Consider the following 25,802-nt stretch of genomic DNA (forward strand, 5'->3'; position numbering starts at 1 on the left):
TATTATATGTTACATTCAAAGATCATTGTTGCAGCATAAGAGAGGCAACAGTTTATATATATATAACATATAGGTTTCTACCTAGCAATAATAAACAATATAGGTGTGGTCTAGAACTTTTTTTTAACCTTTAATACTGGCTGAGAGAATAACAGCAATATTGGCACAAGAAGTAGAAATATGTCCAATTAATGTGTATTCCTGAAATAGAAAATGCAGTACGTAGTGCCTACTTAACAATTTTTGCAGGTAAGAATTATGTTTAAGTGTTTCAGTCACCAAGCATGAGTTCCATAAAGTGAATCATAGCCTGGTAGCAGTTACTTAGCGTCACTTCCTTGTAGTAAGGTGGATAGCTGGCTTTGTAAGTGATTCAGCCAAGTGCTTTCACTACCACCCTATAGCAGGTTTGTGCAGCTTTGTTCTGCCTGTAGGATCTATAAAGAATCTTATGCTCACTTCTATGGTCATCCAGACTCTTAGAATGGCGTAACACCTACTACTGTCTATGCCTGCTCAGTATTCCAACAGGAAATGTCCCTTCAGTTTGCTTGTCATTTATCAAATATAATTAACTCACCATGCAGTATCCAAGCATCAATCTACATTGTGTTCCAAATCAACAAATTATGACAGTAACAATTGACATTCTGAATATGCATGGGCTGTTTTTCCAAGGAGGAGTAGAAATGTCATTGTGCTAGACAGTGGTAAAATGTTTCCTTATCTTATGTTGTGATATGAATAGCTTTTATCTGTCTGTTTCTACCTTATGGAAGATGTTAACACCGCTGTAGTAATAAGAACTCCAATCTGCAGCAGTTAATGTCACATGCATTTCTTGCTATTTCAAGTTAGGGATTAAGAATAATGATCGCTTGTTAGAGAAAATCAGGAAAAATGTATCTATATGCAGTTGTTGAAGTTATTTATTGAGAACTTCTGCTGGCAAAAAAATAATTGTTTAAATTTTACATTTCTCCTATAAAGTACACACTGCAAAATAGTCTTCAAGAAAAGAACAGAAAAAAGAAATACTTTTGTGCATTCAGGGGATGTTATATAAAACAATAAAAAACAGATGCTTCCATCATATCATCTTGCCCCTAGAAATTGAAAGAATGACAGGTTGCAGCAGTTGAAAGGCACATTCATCCGTCCGTGTTTGGGCCTCAAAGTAATCTTATTGTTGTTTTAATTTCTCCGATTGTTCTCCAATCTGTTCTCTTCATTTGCTCAACTTAGAGATCATACATGCCATCTATGTGCAGTGCTGTTATAAATTTTGGCTGCCTTTGACATGTGCAATGTAAATCCACATTGGTCTTAACTTAAATAAGGTAGTCTTTACCACTTTTGCATATGTATGCACAAACTCTTATTAGATTAACTGCAAAGGGCCCAAAGATTGCACATGCAATTTTTTGGCTTGCATCAGCAATTTAGAGCTCCCTGCATGGGATCTTATAGATTAGACCTAATGCATTCATTAGTCTTAAAGTATGGTTTTGTAGCTGTTTCTTATCTTTGCTTGTGTATAAATAATCAGTGGCAAGAGGTTTAAGTGAAACCTGCACTGTTATACCTATGAGTCCTAAAGCAAGGCACTCACAGCTTCATATTGGCTAACTAATATAAGGGTTTGCAGGATTCTTAGCATGAGGGAGTGATGTAGTCATTACAGGATCTGTGTGGGACCAGTTGGCTTGTCACACGAAGCAAACCTCACCTGAGATGGAGAGGTATTAGTATGCTGATGAAGGTTCTCAGTCATCCAGGTCATAGTCATATTCTATGAGAGGTATTAGTGTTTTACACACATGCTCTCTTGCATTACACACTGGACAGGTCTTTTGTAAGGTTGCAAAGACAGAAGAGTTCACTGGACTTCAGCCGAGGAAAGAATCCTCTATATTGGCTTACTATAAAATACAACAGTGTGAATAAGATGCCAAACTCTAGTGATTTAGTTTAACCAGTCAGAACATATAGCAAGATTGAAAATCAGCTTGTAAAGACTCACCATCTTAGTCTATAAAAAGCAGAAAAAAACTGTTGCTGTATATGTATAATCAATATATTTAACTGAAAACAATTTAGGTTTGAGTATATTTATTTAAATGCAGCTTCTTTATCTAAATCGATATGTTTTGTATTTATATATTGAAATCACAATTAAAGGCATAGTGGATGATTTTTTAGAGTTTTTTAAAAGACCCGCCCTCTCCACTGAAAAAAAAATTGCACATGCATAACCCTGTACCTGCTCCAGAGAGCGAAAGTATATTACACGCATGCAAGAGCGTGCACAAGTCCATTTCTCCTCGTGCACGCTCTGTTTAAAGTTGCTGTTTGCATCGCTCATGCAAGCTTACGTTCCAAAAGAAGATTTGCAATTTATCAATTATGTCAGACTCACCACCGGTAAGTAAAAATAGGGACAAGCGTGTAAAAATATCACCAGAATGATTGACAATTAGTAAGACCACTTTTTTAGATGATCCACCCAGAAAAAGAACATCCTCCACTATACCTTTAAAGAAGCTGAACATGCTGATAAAGATGGCTGCCTTTGTCCTGTGAAGCTCCTCTAGATCGGCAGAAGATGATTATTTTCAAAAATGAAGAATATTACAGTTAACCCTGAGCATCCCCAGTGTTAAAATATCTAACCTTCCCTTCTTGCTCTATTGTATTAGGAGAAACAATAATTTGCCCATCCCCCATATGTTACTGTAAACTGATCAGTGCGATGCCTGAATAGAGGCTAATTTTTCTACCTACTGCAAGAATCAAAGGCTTGGATCTTGGGGAAAAAGTTTACTTCTGAAAACATGAACAATCATGATATAGAACCTACAGAAGTGCTTTTTTTAAACCACAATATAAAGGATATGAGCAAGAAGCCAACACTATATACATAAGCCAATAAATCTAGCATGTTTGTTCTGTAGTCTTGGTTTAGTCTTTATATCAATATCTAAATAATCATAGATAAGGGTCATAGTAATTTCATAGCATTCAAAAGTCATAATGTTTATATATATATATATTGCAGCACATTAAATATTTTTTGTTTTACTGTTCAAAATTAAAAAAGGAAATTAGATCAAATTGTAAATTTTTGTCTTAAAGGTTTTTTGGTAACACTGCAATAGAGCACACACTTGGTTTTTACTCAATATATATGACAACACAGGGATCTATTTCTATCTAAGTAACAACTAACAAAAGTAAACAGAAATTTTCAGGAGTCTATAATCAAAAAAACGCAAAAAAAAAAAAATTATCACCTTAATTTAAAAATCTATACGTCGTACTTTTCCTGCCGAAACAGGATAGAAATAGACCAGATGTTTCACTGTTACAGCCTGTCAGAGATTAACACACGCAACATACTACATTTAGGTTATCCAGCAGGCTGTGTAGGATTTTGTAGGACATGATTGGTCAAGCCAGAAGGAGATTGGGGGATTGGGATTACAAACCGTAGATAAATGTCTCTTAGTATCTGCGTGTGTGAGTTTTAGCTCAACCGGTATAATCTGTGCTCCGATATTAGAGATTACCACTCAAACACATCAGAGTGCCTGTGGTCTGATTTACCCTCACTAACCTGGTGGATGTTTCCTCATTAAACATCTCTGACCTTAAAATACCTGGGATGGCATAAGGAAGATGAGCACTACAAGACAACGAAACTAAACACTAAGCATCGTATTATATTCAATACTGACTGGTGTTAATAAAAGTAAAAATCAGGTAATCCACCCAAAAAAGAAAAAGAAGATCTTCACAATTTATAAGTTAACTCGCCTACATAGTAGCCAGACTAATATTTATTTATTCAGGTAAAGACAAAACATAAAGTCCTGATAATAATATTTAAAAATACATGTGATTTAAAATCTTTTTTCTTTCTATAGTTCATGAAAATACTTGATATAGAGTAGGTAGAGAGACATTGTGTAAGTTTTTATTGGAAAATATCTTTAAAATAGCCTTTTTTTATCCTATATGATGAAAGCATTGTTTGATTTGACTGACATCTCAGTAGTTCAGCGCCGACGCATCTATAAGCATGTAGCCTACTTTCCTGAAATTACTAGTGATGTTATGAGATGAGCCGAGGCTTCGAGGCGTGTGTCAATTAATGGAGGGGGCGTTTCCCCGAAGCGCGAGGCATGATTCATTTAGAAGAGGGGCCAAAATTGATGACGTCTGAGGACTCGCTACCGTGATACCATGTGACCACTGCGGGAAGGGGTTCAGGAAGCGCAAGAAGTTTGACAGGCATTTAAACAGCTTTAGGATTCATTCAAGATGTGGGAGTTTTTGTAGAGTTGCTGTCAGTTGGATAGAGTTTGGATAGATTCTAAGAATAGATTTGTTGGAAAAACAACCAATCTAGTTGGTAAAAACTATGTTGGTTATAAGAAGCAATGTAATGATCAAAATTTGAGCAAGCCACCGGACACACTGTAACGTCAGTGTTGAGTAGTATTTTTTCCATTGATATGTTATCCACATAAGTCATCTGTAAAACACAGACTCCCTCTCCTGAGGTTGATGGTTCAAGACATACCTTAGGCTTTTGAAAGATGCGATGATACGTAATTATTTTGGCTAATGACACTAATTTGCATTGGTTTGCCCTCGTAAAAACGCTGCCAAATTAGGTCAGTTTAGCCAAAAGATTGGTTGAACAATACTTCCAACGAGATTAAAACCAAAAAATGTGGAAAAACTAATACCGGTATGTTTGAATGAAAATGACCAACACCTTTGATTTTTGCTCATCATTGCCCAATTTGCACAAACACTTTCACTGTCTGCTTGAGTTTATTTCACTAAAATGGCAGAAAAACTGTGCACCTTAAATGATAGTTTTAAGACATTTTACACTTAAAAAAAACGAACAAAATATTTTATTATACACACCAACCATTAACAATTTCAAAGGAACTTAAAAGGGGGAAAAAAAGAAAAACAATTGCAAAAAAAATCACAAATTTTATTACAAACTGTAGTTCTGCACTCCACCAGTAGGTGGTGACATGTTCACTTGAAGCTTCATGAAATGTGGGGATAGTTAAAGCAATTCGGCCAAACGCTTCAATGCCTCATGAGGCTTCATCTCACCATCGCTAGAAATTACTGACCTAGCAAATAATCGAAGGGTGTTACAGCCTCTGGCCTTTTAAGACTATGTAGGCTTGTTTTGTTATGCAGGTTCAGCTGTGACAGAACACCTTTCCTTGTCGGTTGCCTGAAGGCTGCAGAGGAGCAGTGATGTCATTGAGCCAGCAGAGGATTGTGAAGCCAATCAGACATTGATTAGGCCCACCTGCCCCATATAAAAGGCTCCTGAGATCATTCAATTGGGGGACAGCTAGTAGGAAGAGGTTTTGTTACGCTGTTCCCCCACCTTTGGTGTTCATAACTGCTTTGGGCAATTTGAACTGTTTGCTCTCACTTGTTCTCTATGTTGTTTGAATCTGCTTTAAGTGGACTTTGTAGAAGCTAGAACCTTGTCTTTGGGAGGTTTGGTGCTCCCTTTTTTTTTCTTTTGTGTTGTTTTGAAATTACTTTAGAATGACCTGTTTGGACATGTTGTAATTTACTTTGCACTTAACCATTCTTGGATTTGTTGTCCACTTTTCTTTTGTTTTAATTGGGTTAAGTTGTGTTTTGTTTTCTTTTGTGAAACTTTCTTTTGTAGTAAATCATTTTATATTTCATTAACTTAACTCAAACACTGACTGTAACCACATCAGGTGAAAAAAGTAGAAAAATTAAAAAACAAGCGGAAACTACATGAACGAGCAGAAGAGTCCTGTAGTTCTGCTTTTTGGCCATAAGTGGCAGTATCATTAGAAAACTGTATAATGCCTCTTTAAACAAATAGGTACAAAAGAGGCAAAAAGGTGAAAAAAAGGTACAGAAGCTGGAGCGGTTGTTTCCTTCCAATATTTTTTCTTGCTGGTGTTCTCGAGAAAACGGGTTAATTTTCTCATTATCTAAAGATAACGAAAGCCATTTTATTGAGATAAGGAGATGATTGGTGTGTGTTAAAATTTCAATACCACAACAGCGGGCGAGGATTTATAAGTCATGGCAGCCTATGTGTAACTCTGTAAATAATCCCGTGTTTAACCTTTAGGTGACGAGACAACGTTGTTGATTTGATCATTGGCTTTCCCTTTTCATTCATTAGCAATTAGACCTGTGCGGTGTTCTGTCACCGGTTGTTTTCTGAGCAGCCCCCGTGTTATGCCTGTAATGCGAATAAGATGCATTTACCTCAAAAATTAGTCTAGATTAAAGATTTTCATTAAAAAACAGTCCGATTGGTTTCTATTGTATTCCATGCAATCCAATCATCCACCACGACCTGACAATGAGTGAAAAGAAAAAGGAAACTAAAAAATGTATTATTTGCGCACATGCAGTACCGCGGCCGCACAACTACGGGCACCGCAGGCATGGATGGACTGGGAATCCAGGGCTGTTGGCCAGCCTCATTCATTACTCATACAGGTTAATCATCTCGTTATCTCAAGAAATCAATAACATGATAACGGGATAGTTATCTCATCATCTCGAGAAAACAATTAATGAAATAACCGTGATAATGAGATAGTTATGTCGTTATCCCAAGACGACAAAGATAAAAAGAAATCGAATACGGCCGCTCTCAGCTTTCGTATAAACGTACCTCATTTATATAGCACTTTTAGAGTCGTGCCCAAACAGTCAAGGATCTTTACACTACAGTTAAAGTCATCCATTCCCAGTTTCTAATGTAAAAACATTCATATGACAAACAGATCAGTGATCAATTTTCGATTAGATGCCTTACAAACAGAAAGGAGGAAGACTGAATCCAATCCAAATTTTTCAAATTGTACAATGTAAAAATTGTATTGTGTGTAAACAGACCTAGAGGTGTTTGTTTATGGTGTCACACATGAAGTTGATGACATTTTCTTTTACAGCAGTATTATTCCATTTCTTTAACCTTGTTTCCCTTTTCATTTTGTGAATCAGCCTCTATATCTCCTTGATGTAAATCCCTTTAGCCACTGTCTCTAGCTTTGTGGTTGTCTCAGCGATGCAACTTACTTAGCATATTTTGTGTTTAATACAGTAGCGGTATGCTCAGATGATGCTTGGCTGAGGTGAGCTATTTAGAGATAATACAGGAGATTAGAACAGCTTGTCTTATTGCTGTATGAAGCTTCCCGTTGCAGCCCTTTACCACTAACAGTCCTCTGAACACATTTATTAAATGCTTAAATTATGTAAAACATTTGACTCCAGGGGTCCCCTCAACCACTGTGTCTTTGGACCTGACACTGATGTGGGGTGACATTCATCTCTAGCTACATGCAGGGACTTTGGCAGCTGAAGCAGAGAACTGTTGGTATGGAGAGTGTTTCCTAAAAACAAATCAAATTCTGCCGATTTGCATATCCTAATTTTATCATTTTGGTTTTATGATGGAATACTCTGTGCAGAAATTCCCAATCATTATAGCGAAAAAAAGACACCTCTTTCACATGTCACTTTAAACAAAAAATCCATAACACGTGATTTTCAGCTTGTACTGCTAATAGCAGTTAGCCACCTCAACAATAATTCATTAACTCGACTTTCAACTTCCAAATAAATGCTTCCAACTTTCCTGTGGCATTTTTTCCCTGCTCAAAGATCATTATTATATTAAACTTTTTAATCAAATTTGTTAAACAAAAGGCAAAAGGAAATTAAATTAGCCCTTAGAAAAAGAAAGCATGTTTGCACAGTGTTGCAATACGTATGCTCTTGGCTTTAATAAAGAAAATAAACAGGGAATAAGTCCCTTAGATTTACATTTCCTCACAAAGTTCTTAATGACTCCCCTATTTTAACTCTTAGTTAAATAATTTAATGGTTCCTGCATAGATCTGGCACCTCTGACATCAGACACAATATGAGAATATGTTAGTGATCACAGCCAAAGGTTCGGTGCAACCTGGACACACTGTTAGTCCATCACAGGGTGGCATGGCAGCATGTACCACACTGTCTCTGTGCACTGATCAGCCGTCTGAGCAGGAACAGTAAGGGAATCAAAGCCACAGCCAGAAAACATTAACATAGACCGAAAGAAGAGAGGATGTCTATGACATCACTTCCTTCTCAACATGCTGACTCATCAAACATTCAATAGCTGTTCCACTCAACTAATGGAAGAAGAAATGTGAGACAAACACAGAAACACACACAATGGTGCAGAGAGTCTCCTAATTAAGGTATTTCAGGACACAAAGTGAAGCTTCAAGCTGACAGAGTGACATCATAGAGGACGGCATGTTGACAGCTAAGGCGTGTCTCACTTCTATTAGATGACCAGCATCACCTTGACATTTAAAAGACTGACGTGTTTGACTTGATTAACTTTACTGTCCTTCTGCTGACGCCAGGAACTTGTGCATCTTCCTGATTGACCCAAAGTTGTGTCTACAGAGCCAATTTCCTCATAGAACAAACCACCATTTTGAAGGGGTTTTTTTTTTAGCAGTCTTGCAGAATTTACTGCTTTTATTGCCTTTCTCTAGAAATTTTGACTTTTTCTTTATCTTTGTTTGCACAGTACATCCTGATAATTGTTACCGAAGTTCAGGTCTTGAACACACAACTGCTGTGATTTTTGGATTTAAAAAATCTCCCTGATTTGAAAAAAATCAAATAAAAAGAATATCCATCCATTTACGGTATACAAAGCTTATGGCAAGAAATAAGTAAAGATCCCAACCATATACATAAAACAGACTTATCAAAATGCATTACTGCATAAAAGTACTGTGGTTCTGTGTGACTACTTGGTACATCACACTCTAGTATGGTGTGCAGCAAGATCATTGCCACCCAAAATCTCTATTTTTAAGTTTGCAATGTTTTGCTAGTGCTGATGATGTAAAGAAACCTTTGCTTTGGTAAACATTTCTTAAAATACTGTTTCCTCAATGTTTTCTAGGTTAACTTACCATTTAACATAACAACTATGTTTTAGGACTATGGGATTTAGGTGGAGGACCCGGAGATAACCGATGCCAAAACAAGGAAAGAACATGGAAAGTATGCAGAAAGACCCCACCCAGACCACGAGTCAAACCCAGAGCCTTCTTGCTATAAGGCAACAGTGCTACAAACTGCTCCACTATGCTGACCATACAAAATTATATTTTAACAACTGCTGAAAGCAATGAAATAAGTGCATAAACATCTCTGCAAAAACAGCCGCCATTATTAAATATTTAGAAAAATATCATCAATATTTTCAGCCTCTTGCACATTTCTTTGCACTCTAAATCCATGTAGAGCCTTGACATACATATAACTTTACTCACAGTAGCATAATTTTACTTAAAACGTTTAACCTGTTTACCTCCCTTTGCATCCTGCTGACAGCACCCTTATTTTTTTCTTTCATTACATCAGTTTCAAACCTTTTTTATTGCTTTGACTGCAGATGTGAGCAAGAGTACATATATAGCCTGGGTCACAATGAGATTTTGTTGGTCTTACACTCTTGAAATAAATGCTGCGATAAACAAAAAACTATAACACAATCTAGCTGGATCTATCTAAATAAAGAAAAGCCACAAGTAGCAATAAGGAATCTAAATAAAAAATCTGTTCTTTACAGTTAGGATAGTAATTTCTACATATTTATTGTTTAATATTTTTCTACATAAATATGCATAAAAAATGTCTGGCATTTTTCTCATGAAGAGCAACTTTTTTGTTTGCTGCTATTGTCTTAATTATGAATTGAGGATGAATAGACATAAAGGCTGAAAAAATGGTATTTTCTTGTCTTTGCATTTTGAATAAAAGATATGCAACCCCTACTAATACTGTTGCTCTAAGGAAACAGGTAACCATAGATACCCGAATAACATTTTCTAGAAATTCTGTTCAACTTAAAAAGCGTAGAATATAAATTAAAGCTTGCATCTTTAATTATTTGTGCAGCATGAAGTTACTACAGAGCAATAGGAATTGAAGGTCAAATTTTGAAATAAAATGTATTTTGCACCAGAGAAGATACATTCTCATTCAGATGCTTTGATGTGCACGCCAGATATTTTCTTTTTTGCACCAGTTACATTTTCCAGTTCATTTCTATGTATAATTTGGGTTGTTGTTGGATTTTAGTCAATCACTGTTTGCTGTTTTGCATGCTAGACAACATTATGCTGTTTCAGTATAAAGGTTAAAACTAATTTATGATGCTGTTGTCTATGTCAGTAAGGTGCAGTTGAAAACATGTTGCACATGAGAAAGTATCTGTTGTGAAAGTAAAAAATAAATTCTGTAATTTCCCTTTAGATGCTCTTCAGTTACTGCAATAAAACAAATATTTAATTCAATAGGTTTCACAAATCGTTAAGTAAAAAATATAATTGGATGGTGCTATATGAATTTATTTTTTATTTGGTTGCATCATGAGTTGCATCTAAAATGTGTTATTTGGTGTGAGGTTATTGAAACACCAACTTAAACAATGTCACTGTAGTCATTCACCTCCTCAAGGCTGTTATTCAATTTCTAATTTGCAGTTATGATTTAATGTGACATTTTATTTATTTTTTTGGTCACAGCCACAGGTTAGCCCTTCCACTGGAACATTGGCAGGGAACTCCTTAGGGATGTGGATGTCAGGATAGGGTCACGCTGGATAGGCCTCTCCAACCACATCCCACAGATGCTCGCTCATATATTCATCTGGTAATTTTTGGATGCCACACCAAACCTAGGGCTCTATGCGCTGTCACAGGGGAGCAGTGGGAATTCTGGCATGAATGGTGCCCTGGGTAAGCCTCTGTTTCCTCCTGTGACCCTCAACACAACAAAACACAAACCCTCTCCCTCATTTAATCCCATTCTGTACACTGTTTTTGCCATCTCACTTATCAAATGCACCAGGGTCTAAAAACAATTGATTTCATAATAATAGTGAGTGGGTTTTTATTTAACAAAAACTCTGGCTTATGCTGTTTTATATTCTTGTTTTCGCTTTATTAAATAATACTTCATTATCTAATAACTGTATTCTGTAGGTACCTCATATTTCTGAAATGAAAACGCATGTAATCCTCTGAATGAAACTGAATAATTCTGGAACTTAAATAGTATTTATAGTGCTGTACATATATTGCTCCATATCAGTATTTACTATATTTAAAAATATCCCTTTGAGTTTCCTTTTAGTTTTTTCTTCTCTCATGAGACAGATCAGATTCGTTCTTTGCTTGTCAGGTTAATAATAGAATTGAGTATAACCTAACTGTTAACCCACCATATAGTTAATTTAGCCCTTCAAACACACTACCTTTCTTTAAGATCATAACTGCTCAAAACATCTCACTAACAACCAACACAAAGCAAGTCGATATAACCAATAAGGTCAAGAGTCGTTTTACCATTTGAACTTTACAAATTAAATTTAATATATACGGTTAGAAACCTAGGGATGAGCATCGCAGCTCCTTTTTTTCGTCTGTTTGTTTTCTTTTTTGTTTTAGCCAGCAGAGTAGGCAGGTCACCCATCCCATATGTTGTCTGTTATGAACACAAACACCAGAACATCCCAAGGGAATTTAGCCTCAGCTGCTCAATGATAAAATGGGAGATTTGCACGTCATTTTCCCATTTAGATGGCTGAAAACATGGTCTGACAGGTGAAAGTCCTCACAGGTTCCAGGAACCTCCCAGGTATTGTTTCATTGTGCAGGAGTGTGTGTTGTTATGACCTTCACAACCTTAGTGTGTGTAATACCTCAGAGATGAGAGTCGTGCAAACACTTCATCACTGCTGTCCTATTTACACACACACAGAGACACTGGCTCACACTAACTGATAACTTCTACTTTGACAACTTTACCCTCTATAAAAAAATGCAAAGCTTGTTTTGTGTCTAATTATGTTATTCATAATAATCATGCAATCACATTTCATTATTGTCATCTATTCGTCTTTCACACATGACAGCCAATTAATTTAAAAAATCGTCAGACAACATGGTGAGGAAGCGGAGACACACACACTTGCACACATACAGGTAGCTTCATAAATCACAGCAGACAGAATGGGAGTAATGAAGTGGCTCGCTGTTAGCACTATGTACTGTAGGCACTAGCACACTACTTTCTGCACGTAGTGCAAAGAACTATGTGTAACTACTATGGTGACATAAAACTGCCTTTGAAGGGAAACAAGTTGTTTCACAAAAAGTTTAGGTGCAGAATCACCAGCCTGGAGTGTAGATAAGTGTCTAAATACAATTTGGAAACTAGTTTTGATGGGGCATGAGCTGTTTTCAGGTTTCAACATTTGTAGAATATTCACACTCTAAGTAACCTTTAGAGTCTCAATGGAAGATCTGTAAAATTAATGTCAATGCAAAAATACTTTATTAGTCCCAAATAAAACCTAAACGCTGTTATAAGTTATATTATATAATTTCTTTTAACAATGCTGATGGCTGTAGGTAGGAAGGATTTCTCTCAGCTGTCTGTCTTAGCGTGCATCTGGCGAAGCACTTGACTAAATATACCGTTGATGTACAAAAGTCTGATGAAAGGGATGCTCCGGGTTAACCGTATGTTCTTCGTTTTTGAAAATAATCATCTTAAGCAGATCTAGGGGAGCTTCACAGGACAAAGCCAGCTATATTTATTAGCATGTTGAGCTTCTTTAAAGGTATAGTGGAGGATATTATTTTTCCAATTGGATCATCAAAATAAGTGGTTCTCCTAATTGTCAATCACTCTGGTGATATGTTTATGTGGATGCCCACTTTTGGGTGTATATGTGTGGCAAGCTACGTTTTCAGCCAGTTATTGAAGCTCAACTTTCTGACAGCTGTTCTTTGAAAATGGCAGAGGGATGTAAACGAAAAAGTGTCAACAAAGTTTATGAGAAAAGGAGAAACGCCTCAGAAGAGAGAAACAAGACCACAGGGTTTTTGGGAGTCGGGCTTCCCACTGATGCCTCGGTTGCGAAGTTTCTATTCCACATATAAAGTTTGGCATGCTATTTGGAGAAATGCTGAGAAATGGGCTCGTGCTCACTCTCGCACACGTTTAATAGGTGTTCCCTGTCGGGAGCAGGTACAGGGTTGTGCATGTGCATTTTTTTTCTAAGCATCTTGCTTCAAGTGCATAACACCTGGTTCACACGACGCAGTTTCAAAATTGTCGACTCATATTCATGACCTTAGAGACTCCATATGATGATGAAACATTGCAGATAAAACAGCCTTGGCCTTATCGTTTTTGGTATAAAACCAAACAGCAAGAATAACATATAATCTCAGAAAACCTCTTGAGATCAAAATATGGTTTCAGAGTGAATAAACACGGCCAGTAAGGAGGAAGCTATAGCAAGAGCTTGTGAAATAAATATAACAGTGAAAAAAGAACTTTACTTTCAACACTATGCTATGTTGAGTTGTTTTGGTTTTCTTTTCAATAAGCTTGTTTATCCTTTAGGAAACACCAAGCACTGGGATCTTGGGCTTAGACAATCCATCATGTTTAATATCCCAGATTGGAGGTCTAAGTAATGGCAAGCAGGTGCAAGCAAATTAGATCACTCTTTACATACCTCACACAGCTAGAATATCGCTTATGATTATCTTTAGAGCCCTCAAGATAATCTGGGTGTGCCTAATATTTTTTGAAGGGGAGATCTGGTCAAAAATCTGCATAATTGTCTCATAATTAACCATCTGAACCAGCCATAAGCTTCCTAAAGATATACAATCTTCTTTGTCCCTTCAGCTGAGTTGTGTTTCTCTAATAGATATGCTAAACACCATCTTTACCAGAACAGTGAGGCGCTTCCACGGTTACCCTGGATCACCAGTGATTTGAAGGAACTACTTAACAAGAAAGCCTTAAAGGAGGGAAATGGATAATTATTGCTGAGTAAATAGTATGTAGTTGTACAGTGCTTTATCAAGCTCAAAGGCCACATATTGCTTTTCACTACATCCAGTCATTCACCCATTCACACATTAATGCACTGGTGGTTACAAGCTAATTTGTAGCCATAGCTATCCTGGGACTGACATAAGTCACACAGCTTGTACATCTGCTCCACTGAGCCCTCTGATCACCAGCAACAGGCAAGGTTAGATAAGTTTCTTGCATAAGGACACAATAACAGACAGATGGGCAAGGGCTCCATTTACCACATCCCCCCCCTGTATAAAGCAGCTGCTCAAAGTCATGTTAGGAGACAGCAAGGGGGCAATCAACATGAAGCTGGAGAGTAAGATCCAGTAGGACAGCATCAGAGATGCCTTGTAAGAGATGAAGATCAAAGGCTTTAAGTGGAGGATCAAACAGATGAAAGTCTGGTCAAAGCCAATGAACTAATCACATTATTAAATACCTTCATGTGCTCGCCATCCTTCTCTCTGACCCACAGTTCAATACATCTCACCATCCTTTGAACAAAAGCTTCCCTCTCATACTTCAGATGTTTCATCTTCCACCTCTGCCACCTTATCAAGAAAACAACCATATATAAGAACCCACTGCATTTTTCTTATGGCCATAGTTGCCATTGTACACCTGCTTTAACAGACCCACTGTCAGGTAGACAGCACTGTTAGGATTGCATTACTTGATTTCTCCTGTGCATTTGACACAATCCAGCCCGATTTGCTTTGTCAGAAACTCAAAAAGACTCAGGTGTATGCCTCAAAAGCTGTCTAGATCGAAGGCTACCTGACAAATAGATTGTGGTTTGAGAGACTGAAAAATCAAGTGCCTAATCAGGTAGTCGGCAGCACAGGAGCACCACAGGGTACAGTTCTTTCACCATTCCTTTTTACTCTGTACACCTTTGAGTTCCAGTACAAGAAAGAGTCCCTAGATCAGTACTTGGATAACAAAAACTGCTCAACAAGCTAATAAAGAAGGATTACTCTGGTCTTGGAACTTCTCAAGAATCTAAGCATCCCCAGAATGTCGAACAACAACAGTCTTCAGTCAGAAGCTTCTTCCTGCCTTCAACCATTTACATCTACAAGATACCCCCATGAGGGTTACAACATTTAATTCCCCTTGGGGATTAAGAGTATTTTTGAATTGAATTGAATAGTAAGCCAACAGATAAGTGCTATGTTTCTGATTGCTATTCTAAACCAAAAACTAAGCCCTTTGCTTCTGATTGTTTTACTTAGCTTACTGCTAAGCCACATGTTTTGAATGCATTTTGCAAAGCCATAAACAAAGGTCATGTTTGTAAAACCAACGCAAAATTAAGTTAACAGCTAAGCCCCATATTTCTGATTGCACTCCTGTGTCAAAGATAAAGAACAAAAGACTGCAGCTGTGTGAAATGTTACTTTTAAATAAAAACAGATGTTGAATATTTGCGCAACAGAACAAGAGCAAAGTTGTTAGCTGCTCATGACACCTGCCTGCTGCTGTTTGGCCACACATACGCAAACACACAAATAAGGATATTAGAAAAGAAATGACAGTTTGTGTGTGTGTTTTTTCCATGTTTGTGTGTGTATTCTCCCTGCAGGTTTCCAAACTAATCTGCCCTGACGTAACAACATGCTGCTTCTCAATCTGCCCACTGTTGGAGTCCTGGCACACAACAACACACATGCAGACATTGTGTGTAGAGATGCTGTCATAATCTATAAATAGGTAAAAATTGATTAATGTGGAGGCGAAAAAGAGCAAGTGTGTTGCAGAAGGACGACTCCACCTTTTACTGTTAAACTGCCAGTATATTATATTGATTTAAACCTTTACATGCAGTCTGTCAGTTAAAAAAGACCTTTAGGTTGGTACCGTCTAATACCAGGTTATTTTTTAACATTTGAGTATTATTGTCTGCAAGTGACTGAATGCTGTCCATCATCATGTTGGGATGCCATAAAAATAATGCCATCTTGCTAAGCATTACCATTGACCTACAGCTCAGTGGCAGATTTATTTATTTATCCAACAGCCATTTGTTTTCTAAATCCCACGAACAGGTTTATCTGCAGTATTAAAAGCAGGAACAGAGTGTTTATCCAGCCGGCCGCAGCCCTATCTTAAAACAACAATGGCTCAGAAAGGGCACCCCTTTATATTATTTCTAAAACAATTTGATCTACATAAAATTGTGTCTTTATAAAATCATCTTAAATAACAAAACAATTAAGCAAGTTATTGGACTAAAGTAAACACTCACAGCACCTCTATATGCTTGCTGTTTATTAAACTTTATCTGCCTGAGTAGGTTTGCATCATGGTTTTGTGCTCTAATAGCACGAATGTAACCGAACAGGTGTTCAGTGGTAAGTATAGTGAAAAAATGTAGTTAATTTTAGATAAGGGCAATATGGTACAGTCTCATTACAAATACTAAGCAAAGAAAGCTATTTTATTTCTATAGTACCTCATAATTAAGTTAAAACAGCAACTTGACAGAATATAATTCAAGCCCTTTCTCTGCAATACCTTAAAGCCTGGCCACAGATGCCTTTAAACTATCAAGTATATGCCAAATGCCCTAATGTAAATAGGGTAATAAAGCTGATTGGGATTAATTACCACTAATTTATCTCTGAGCTGAAAGTGGATGTATTATCACTGCTGAAATGTTTCTAATGTTTCTGAGGTAGAGCCATAAACAAGACTCAATGATGTGACACAGTGGAGACATAGTGTGTAACCAGTCATCCTGATGATTTAATAAAAGTAGGCAATCAGCTTAAGAATCACATTTCTGCAAGTAAACTCAGCTTTTATTTAGGCCAGTTGTCCCCTGATCTCTGTTCTGCATTGGGCTGAAATCCTGCATGTTTTAAATATGTCTTTGCTAGAGCATAGTGTATGTAGGACATGTCCTCAAGTTTTGAAGAGACCTGGAAATGATCCATGCAGTCAAATCCAGTGTGTCGAATAAGGGAAACATTTGAAATGCAAAGCCCTCAAGGACTAAACTTAGACAACATGTTCCCTCCATCCCTGCTGGATAACTTTACTGCACAATAAAGAGCATCTGGACCCAATGGATTTAGAGTGTGGCATAAGGGAAGAACTACAGAGAGTTATCGAGACTATCCCATGTAACCCTTGCTCCTGATTCTGTCTAAAGTTTTACTTGAGCGGTCTCATCCATTGGCATTACAGCTTAATGAATTGACTACTGAACAATGTTAACACTAATATTAACACAGACTGTTTATTTAAAAAAAAAAAAAAAAAAAAAAAAACTTGACTTTATCTGAAATTAGTAGTTTTTCCTATATTATACTCAGTCTGATGTAAGGAAATCATCACAAGCAGTAGGCCACTTTCTAATTATTTTTATGTATCATAACCCCTGGATCAGCCAACTGGAGATAAGACAAAAAACACAAAGTTTTGAAATAATCATTTCAAAACAGTCCTGTGTAACATGTGAAACAACAACTATGGGCATTAGACTTGTGACTTCCAGGTTTGGCACCCCTTAAAGCAATGCTGCATATTCATAAATTTAAACAGCCTTCCTCCATCCTTTGAAATCTAATAGAGGACCATTTTGGAACAGCTGATTGAGAAGTCATCGCTGTGGGCTTAACACATGGAAGGCGGCATCAATACCTCTTTATTATTTTCCTATAAAATCTGTACAATGAGTTTACAATCACTTGCCAGTGAAGAGCACAAGAAGGTTAAAAAAAATCTTGTCGTTGTCACGCATTCCAAATTAAGTCAGTGAGAGATTCACTGACTGATCCTAAAGGAGAGTTTGTTACATGACTTCCAACATGTCCGCCTCCTTATGATTTAGTTCATTTCAGTAATATTGCCACTTTTTATCGTTGCTGATTTATTTGGCATGGACTGGGTTAGGGGAGTGCTGGCCTAGTGGTTAGAGCAGTGCGCTTGGCCTCTGAGAAGGTTGCAAGCACCCAGTTCAATCCCCACAGCCTCCACTCTGGGTCCCTGAGCAAGACCCTTAACCCCAGACTGCTCCCCAGACACCACACAATGGCAGCCCACTGCTCCCCAAGGGGATGAGTTAAATGAAGAGAGTGAATTTTCCCATTTGGGACAAAAAAGGGATTTAGATTTAGATGATTGCTATTAAAATGTCAGATATTCTACAATTTCATAACTAATCGTATTTCTTGGAAACAACTGACATGAGAGCACAATTTGCAACCCCTTTGGTAGCTGTTGTCCGCCATTGGTTGGGTTTCAAAGCAGTGTTGATGAAAATTCATCTGTTTATTTTTTTGTCGCTGGAGCAAAATATTTGTAAAGGCAAGGCAACATTCACCCTCTAGATTAAATCTCACAGCAGAGAAGCAAAAATATGTCTTATCAGGTAAGTAAGCTGTTTGTTTTGGTGCCTGACAACAACTTTTAGCTAATTTATTGCTCATGTTTAAGGGGTGCTAAGACTGCTGTGAAGGGCCATTCAAGGTCACAGGACCTATTTAGACACAGAAAGACCAAGACTGATCTAAAACATTTCAAAATGACACCACTTGTGATAGATGATATATGATAGATAGGTAACAAATTATTAGGTTTGCAGAGAGGGTAATCAGGGCTGACCTTCCATCCGTCCAGGACTTGTGCTGGTATCTGGTAAGGAAAGAGCAGCTTACATATTTGCAGATCCCACACATTCTAGACAAAAACTGTTTTGACTTTCACCTTCAAATTAGAGCAAAAAAGCAATAACTATGAAAAAACTGATTAACATAAATAACTCCTCACAGGCTAAAAAGTCACTCTACTATTAAATAAAATAAGCATAATATTACCCTGATCATTCCTTACTTCTTTTCTTTATATAAAGTATATGAAAAGTGCTGTACACACATATATACATAATGGCTTTGAGGACATGAAAACAAGACAAATTCCCTGTCTGTACACTTAGCCAATAAAAGCTCATTCTGATTCTTATCTTTTTGGATCCTGGTTAACTTTTACTGTTCATCTTTGAACTGAAACAATTAATCATGTTAATTGTGATTAATCGATAATTTAAATAATCATAAGTAATGAAGTAATCGATTAATCGCTTACAGGAGTATAAATATTCTAAAACAATATGTCAATATGTCCTATTCAGAATTCCTCAAGTGGAAAAGCTTTAGTTTAATAAATAATAAAAAATCTTCTTTATTAATCAATTAACCGAAAAAATAATCAACAGATTGGAAAGATTTTGTTCTCTTTTCTCGTTTTTGTTCTCTTTTGTTCTCTAGAAACAAGCATCTCCGCTTCTAAAACTTTGCCTTTTTTAGAAAGTATCATCTGATGGATCATACTGTTTTTTAATTAAAAGAATCAATAAATTATTATTTCTAACACACCATTGACCCTTAGGCATGTTCCAACCTAAGATTGTAAGTGCTTCTCTCCTGTCAATGCAACACAAGACTTCTACTTTAATCAAGGTGAAAAGTGCTAATTAGAAAAGGGGAGGCCTGACACAAACTGTGAGAGGGTCCAAACATCCAATCAAAGAGCAACAGCACAGCAGGAAAAAGAATGAAGCACTGAAGGCAGCATGGAGTGATGGAGGGAACAAAAGGAAAGGTAAGAAGGGTAAAAAGGACACAGTGATTGATGCACAGTTTATTCCACATGGGTGAAAAAGAGTAAAACTGTAGAAGAAAAGAGGTTGAGGTACAGGGAAGAGGGAATAATGAGAAAAGGAAAGGAAAGGAAAGGAAAGGAAAGGAAAGGAAAGGAAAGGAAAGGAAAGGAAAGGAAAGGAAAGGAAAGGAAAGGAAAGGAAACAGAAAGAAAGGATTCTATTTTCAGTAACGTTTTTGTTCGAGGTCACAGACCAGTAACACATTCGTGTGCTTGTCCATTCGACCCACAGTTTTTCTGACATAAAGATGTTGTTCATTTTCACCTAAGCGTCACTATGACAGACGCTTGTTAGTGTATGTTTACGTGGGAGGGGATTTCAGTATGTAACTTTTCATGATAATTATTCACATCTAAATTTTAACATTTTCTGAGTCTCATGTTTGAATAACAAACCAAAGTATTTTATTTGTAGTTACCTTTCAATTTCTTTTCCAAGTTTGCCTCTATAACAGAATATAATATCTTTAGTATGTGTTGGTACGTTAGATGTATAAGAAAGAATAAAGAAGGAATATATTGAAGTTTAAGTGTTTTAGTTACATTAAACTTTTATTTGAAGAGATCTAGTCTATATTTCTTTAAAAAAAAATCTTCAAATATAAAATGAATCAATATTTTGTACAAAAACTTTTGTCATTTTTTTAAAGTCATGAAACCACATTCCTTTTATTTTATCTAAAAACTTTATTTTCACTCCCCAAAGAGTGTGAAAAGAGAACAAAATCTTTCCAAATAAAATAAACCGAGGACATTTATTCACTCATAAGTTAACATTCTTCTTATTTTCTAACTTCAGCAGCACACACAAAATAACCACACTGCTCTAGCGAGAGAAATTAATCCAATTTAATCAAACATGTTACAAAAACAAAAACAAAAAAAATTTCTTCTGCAGGGTATTTTATCAGAGAAACTTTATATCCCAAAGGAAATGTATCTTGGTTACAGACTCTGGCTGCTGCATAGTCCAAACCATGGCTCTCACTTTATACTCACACAAAAAACACAACTATAATAATTCCATTAAAATGATGTTTCTATAATAAATCCATTATAAGAAAACTGAATATATGAAAAAAGCATAACCATTTAAATACGATTACCTACTACCAAAATATCCTGTTTGATACTGTTTGATACGATAAGACGTCGACCTAAAGAAGGAGACTGATAGTCTGAATAAAGATGATTTTCTGAGCATGCCTTGTCTCATATGGAGTAAAGCTAGTAAAGAAATTTTTTATTAAATTAAAGAAAAAAAAGGGATTTGAAAGAGGAAAATAATTTTGAAAGTAAAATAAATAAAGTAAAGTAAAGTAAAATTTCTCACACTGCTACCAAAAAAAGTATGTTATTTGAGACTGCTGAAAAGGATTTGAGAGACAGTATCTTTTCATGGAATAAATATATAAGTTGACATTTGGAAAATGATTTCCGAGGGGAAATCGCTCTCTCAAAGTTAGATTGTTTAATTTTACCCTCAAAATTATTTTCCACTTTCAGATTGTGTTTTTCTTTTTTATTTAATAAAAATACTAAAATAACTCTTCAGCTTCATTAATAATGGTCAGAATTAAGGGATGCTGCTTGACTTCCATTAACTTATAAAACCTTATGCCAAGATTGTAAATATGCTATATAATCAGTGGGTTACTGTAATGATTTTATTTTACTTTTTGCTAAAGAACAACTTTGGATAGCGTTACTCTTTGACCCCGTTTAGGCCAGAACAAACTCTTAAATTAAGGAGTTTGACATAATTATTCAAATAGACAATATTTTATGCTTATAATATTTCTAGCATTCATTGTGTTTTCTGAATCCAATAAAATGTAAATAAAATCCACAGTAGGTTTACTGGTCCTTACACAGCAGTATCTTCACCGCCCAACCATGAGGCGCCTAAAGACCTTCCACCATTTCTGCTGAAGTTCTTGTAAGCAAAGAATGTCCAGCTGCACTTTCTTTCCAGGGGATCCAGGGAAGATTCATAGGTGTTGATGCTGCATATGTCTGGTTGTTCTTGATTTTCTCTGCACCAGCAGGTTTGTACTTCAGTTAACTGGTGTGAAGCATGACAGCCTTTTTCAATTGACGTCACCCAAGACCTGCTGCTATGTTGCTGGCTTCTCTCCGCTCACAGACAGACCTGGAGCTCAGCGCTGGTAGTGACGCTGCTGCTATTTACAAGATCACGAACTTGCAACTGAAATTTGCCTCTTACCATCTCAGTCAGGACAGAAGAGTTCAGAAATGTGGTATGTGCAATGCTGGCATATGTGTTTTCGTTTATGAAAAAATGAGAAATACGTTTTGTGAAATGGACACAATATGAAATGGCAGAGCAAGTTAGATGGCCGTGTTGTTCCAATCAGTAAAAGACTTGGAAGCCGAAATAATTGGCCAAATATTTAAAAAAAAAACAAAAGCATGATGGGGAGCTTACACAGTTTTTCTATGCACTTCCTGAGCTCCATGCTGATTTTAAGAGGGTTTTCTAACTGATGCAAAGCTACTGGACCACGGAGAGAAACCAACCCTGCAGAGTAAGATAAACTCTGTAGCAAAATACTGATGGGCATACAAGGATGATGTAGATAAAACCTTGAGATTGAGTAAACTAAAGAAAACACAAAGAAAAAAAAGAATAGAAGAATATTTTCCCCAAAATTCAATCTCAGATTTCCTTTATTCGATTATCCAGTGTCACTAATTTTTTAAATTAGAAATGTCAGTACTGCTATCATTTATGTCATTTTAATAACTTAAATATGTCATCTAATGTTTTGTAATTTTGCATATGTCCATGTACGAAAATGGCTAAGGTCTTGAGTCAAATGATGCATTCCAAAAACAAAAATGCACATGCACAACCATGTTCACATTCCTGAGAGAGAACGCGTGTGAGAGCGTGCACAAGCTAATTTCTCCTCGTGCACGCTCTTTTTAAAAGTTGCTGTTTGCATCGCTTATACAAGCTTACTTTACAAAAGAAGATAGACGATTTTTTCCACTATGTCAGACTCCTCTACCGGTAAGTGAAAATGGGGACAAACACGTAGGACATTTATGTAGCTATATCACTAGAATGAATGACAATTAGGAGGACCATTTATTTAGATGATCCACCCGGAAAAAAAAAAAACATCCTCCACTATACCTTTAATTATTGCTTCTGCAGTCCCCCCAAAAATGAATTATCCACACTAGAAAACAGCAGATGTTCCCATTCAGTAATTCTTAAAAAAAAAAACAGTAAAAAAATAATAATTGTAATAATAAAGCTTTGCTGCTGTTTTCTTTTTCTACTTCTGACCTGATCTTTGTTTTCTTCATCTGCTGTGTTTGGCGCCACACTCTGATTGAGTTTATAACATCCCCTGATAGAGCTGACAGGCACACACACCATCAGTAATGCTTTAACATCAAAACATAAAGTCAAGGTTTGCGTCTCTGTTGTTCAAAACTTCTATTATTTTGTTATGTTAAGCTGAAACAAAACCACTAAAGAATGATCCTTCATTTGCTTTACTCTTTGAGACTGCCCTTCCAACAGTGTTAGCTGAACTTGAATTATGTACCCCCCAATGCACAAGTGACAAGATGAGTGTTTTGACCTTATTCCTCCTTCTTTTCTTGATAAGTAATTTTGAAAAATTCAAAAGGGTATAATAATGTTTATGTGGCTTCCTCCCCCAATCCAACAACCTGCATATCTGCCTCTCCAAAATTGGAGGTCAGTTAACAAAACATTGGACTCTCAGAGGTCCTTTGTTTCAAGTGTTTATGGGTATGACTCTGAGTGCTTGTTTCTGTATTTCTCTGTGACAGACAACACACCCTGAACAGGTTGACCAGGGTGCCTCACCTTTAACCTATTAACTGCTGCAGATAGACACAGCCCTACTTCAATAAGGCAGATATTAAAGACATTGGGATGCATAAACAGGATCAGTCTTTCCTTAACTATATTTATTCTTCTATTCTTCTGTTATAGGCTCCTTTTCAAACAGATATTAGACCTTTTAACCAATTATGGGTTGAAAACCTAATCCTGTTATGTTTGCAGGATCAAACCCAACCCAAAAGTCTTGCTGCTTTGGAAATGACAATTTGCTCATAGGAGGGATACAATTATAGACATACAACTATATAATAACTAGGATTTTTTTTTTCTACCAAAAAATTTTAAGTTGTTAAAAAAATGACCTATGCATTTAAATGGATCTATTAATGTATGCTTTTTGTCACATTTTTATAGTAACATTTCATGTAACTTTTAATATAGGCTTCAGTCTACATCAACTTATTTGCTTATGATTTCTGTGCCAAGAAACCAAAATCAGCAGATATACTAAATAAACACATGCAAAAGCCCAGCAAATATGTAAAAAGTCGAGCTTGATTTTCGTTTATGACAAAACAAACCAGCATAATAATAAGGCAGTATCATACTGTGGGCTATAAAGCACCGCTGCAGGTGATCAACCCTTATTATAACCTTCAACTAATCAAAAAAGAAAGAAGAGAAAGGGGTGGAGGAAAAAGACGCGCTGTTAAAGCGAAAAGAAGGAGCAAGGTGTCTTACCGGAGGAAGGAGAGGTGATGGATGGATGAAGAAAGTAGAGTCCTGTTGGTCTGAAGCGCCAAACTGCGCGCTCGGCTGCCCGATCAGTCACTTCTGATCGACTCTGACTCGATCAGCGCCTCCAGCCTGTAGGATCCTCAGCTGATGAGCCATCAGTCAGTCAGTCCGCCATCCTTCAGGTATCCGGACACTCTGGGAGTCTGTGGGAGCCGAGGACTGCCGTGCGCTCTGCGCCGCACAGAGAGCAGCGTGGGCGCACTGCGCATGTCTGCCCTCCCGCCTTTACTAACGCGCTCAACAAACAGAAACAATTAAATATAGAATAATCAGAGTCAAGATACACACACAGTAAAAGCCTCACGAACGTAAAGCTGATCAGTAGGGAAGGAAAAATCCATTTATTTATGTTGTGTGAACTAGAAGCCCTCTGTTTATTGTAGAAACTGTAAATACTGGCATCAGTTAGCCTTCCACTGTGGTTCTTACCCATGGGCGGTCCTAGACAGGGGCCAACGGGGGCCAGTGCCCCTGTAACTCACCTGGCCCCTGTACTGAAAAAAATAATACTTAAAGAAATTTTTATGATGATCTGTGCTGGAACAGACATGGTTACTGATAGCTCCTTTGGATCTATTTTCCTTTTTTTCTTTACGAATTCTGTTTTACTTATAATTTAAAAAAACAATAAGGTGATAGCTTCAGTGGGATTGAGATAAGATCCCAGTTTTTATCTCCTAAATGTTTTTTTTTGTTTTGTATTTTTTTTTTTTCAAAACTAATAGCTCTAATTTTTACGGGTTCATTTTTTTTTTTGTTCTAATTCAGATTTTATAGAAAACTGTAATTTTATTTAAATTAAGTCAAAAATATTTGACATTTCTAAATTCTGAATGAATATTGACCTTACAAGACACAGAATTTCAATAAGATAGCTGCATTTTCATGCAGCTATCTTACCCTTTCCCTGTTTTTTTTTTATTATTATTATTATTTCATGCTTTTCTGTGCCCCCATGAAAACACTCTGGCCCCCTTCTGGCCCCCTGGTACAACTGGTGTAGAACCACCACTGTTCTTACCCTGTCGTCTTTGTTGTTTACTGTCAGCTCAGTTGTCCATAAGGTCCGGAGGAAGTATCATAATGAGGGATCTCTCCTAGTTCCTAAGTGGGTTTGCTGTTGGTCTCTGTGCCATTTCACTTAGACTGACCCTGATGTTACATAATCAGGCTTTATCTGAGAATACAGAAGTAAATCTGCAGCTGCTGAAGCACTTAGTGGAAACAATAACCCTTAAACATCCCCATAAAGGCTCAGACCAGCTTCTGAACATTCGTTATAACTGAAAAATAAAATTATAGAATTAAGAGACAACACAAAATATCATAGCAAAAATATTGGATTTAATAGCAATATACTGTAAAACCTTAGTTGTATGGCTTTTCTTTTTGTAAAATCTCGTTTTGCGTTTGGTTTGAGGTGAAATGCTAATCTGAATACAGAAAAAAATGAGTCATATTAAAAGTGTAAAAC

The 25,802-nt window shown here is 36.7% G+C and overlaps 1 protein-coding gene across 1 annotated transcript in view; it reads right to left on the reverse strand.

Annotated features, from left to right (window-relative positions):
- LOC107101362 (zinc finger protein 385B-like) overlaps nucleotides 1-24,465 on the reverse strand; it is a 43,188-nt gene extending 18,723 nt beyond the window's left edge. The window contains exon 1 of the mRNA XM_015400250.1: nucleotides 24,272-24,465. The gene's annotated coding sequence lies outside the window, so the exon portion shown is untranslated. The remainder of the gene's footprint in view (nucleotides 1-24,271) is intronic.
- Nucleotides 24,466-25,802: the final 1,337 nt, after the last annotated feature.

Source organism: Cyprinodon variegatus, unplaced genomic scaffold (genome assembly GCF_000732505.1).
Source record: "Cyprinodon variegatus isolate N-32 unplaced genomic scaffold, C_variegatus-1.0 Scaffold1088, whole genome shotgun sequence".
Taxonomy (NCBI): Eukaryota; Metazoa; Chordata; class Actinopteri; order Cyprinodontiformes; family Cyprinodontidae; genus Cyprinodon; species Cyprinodon variegatus.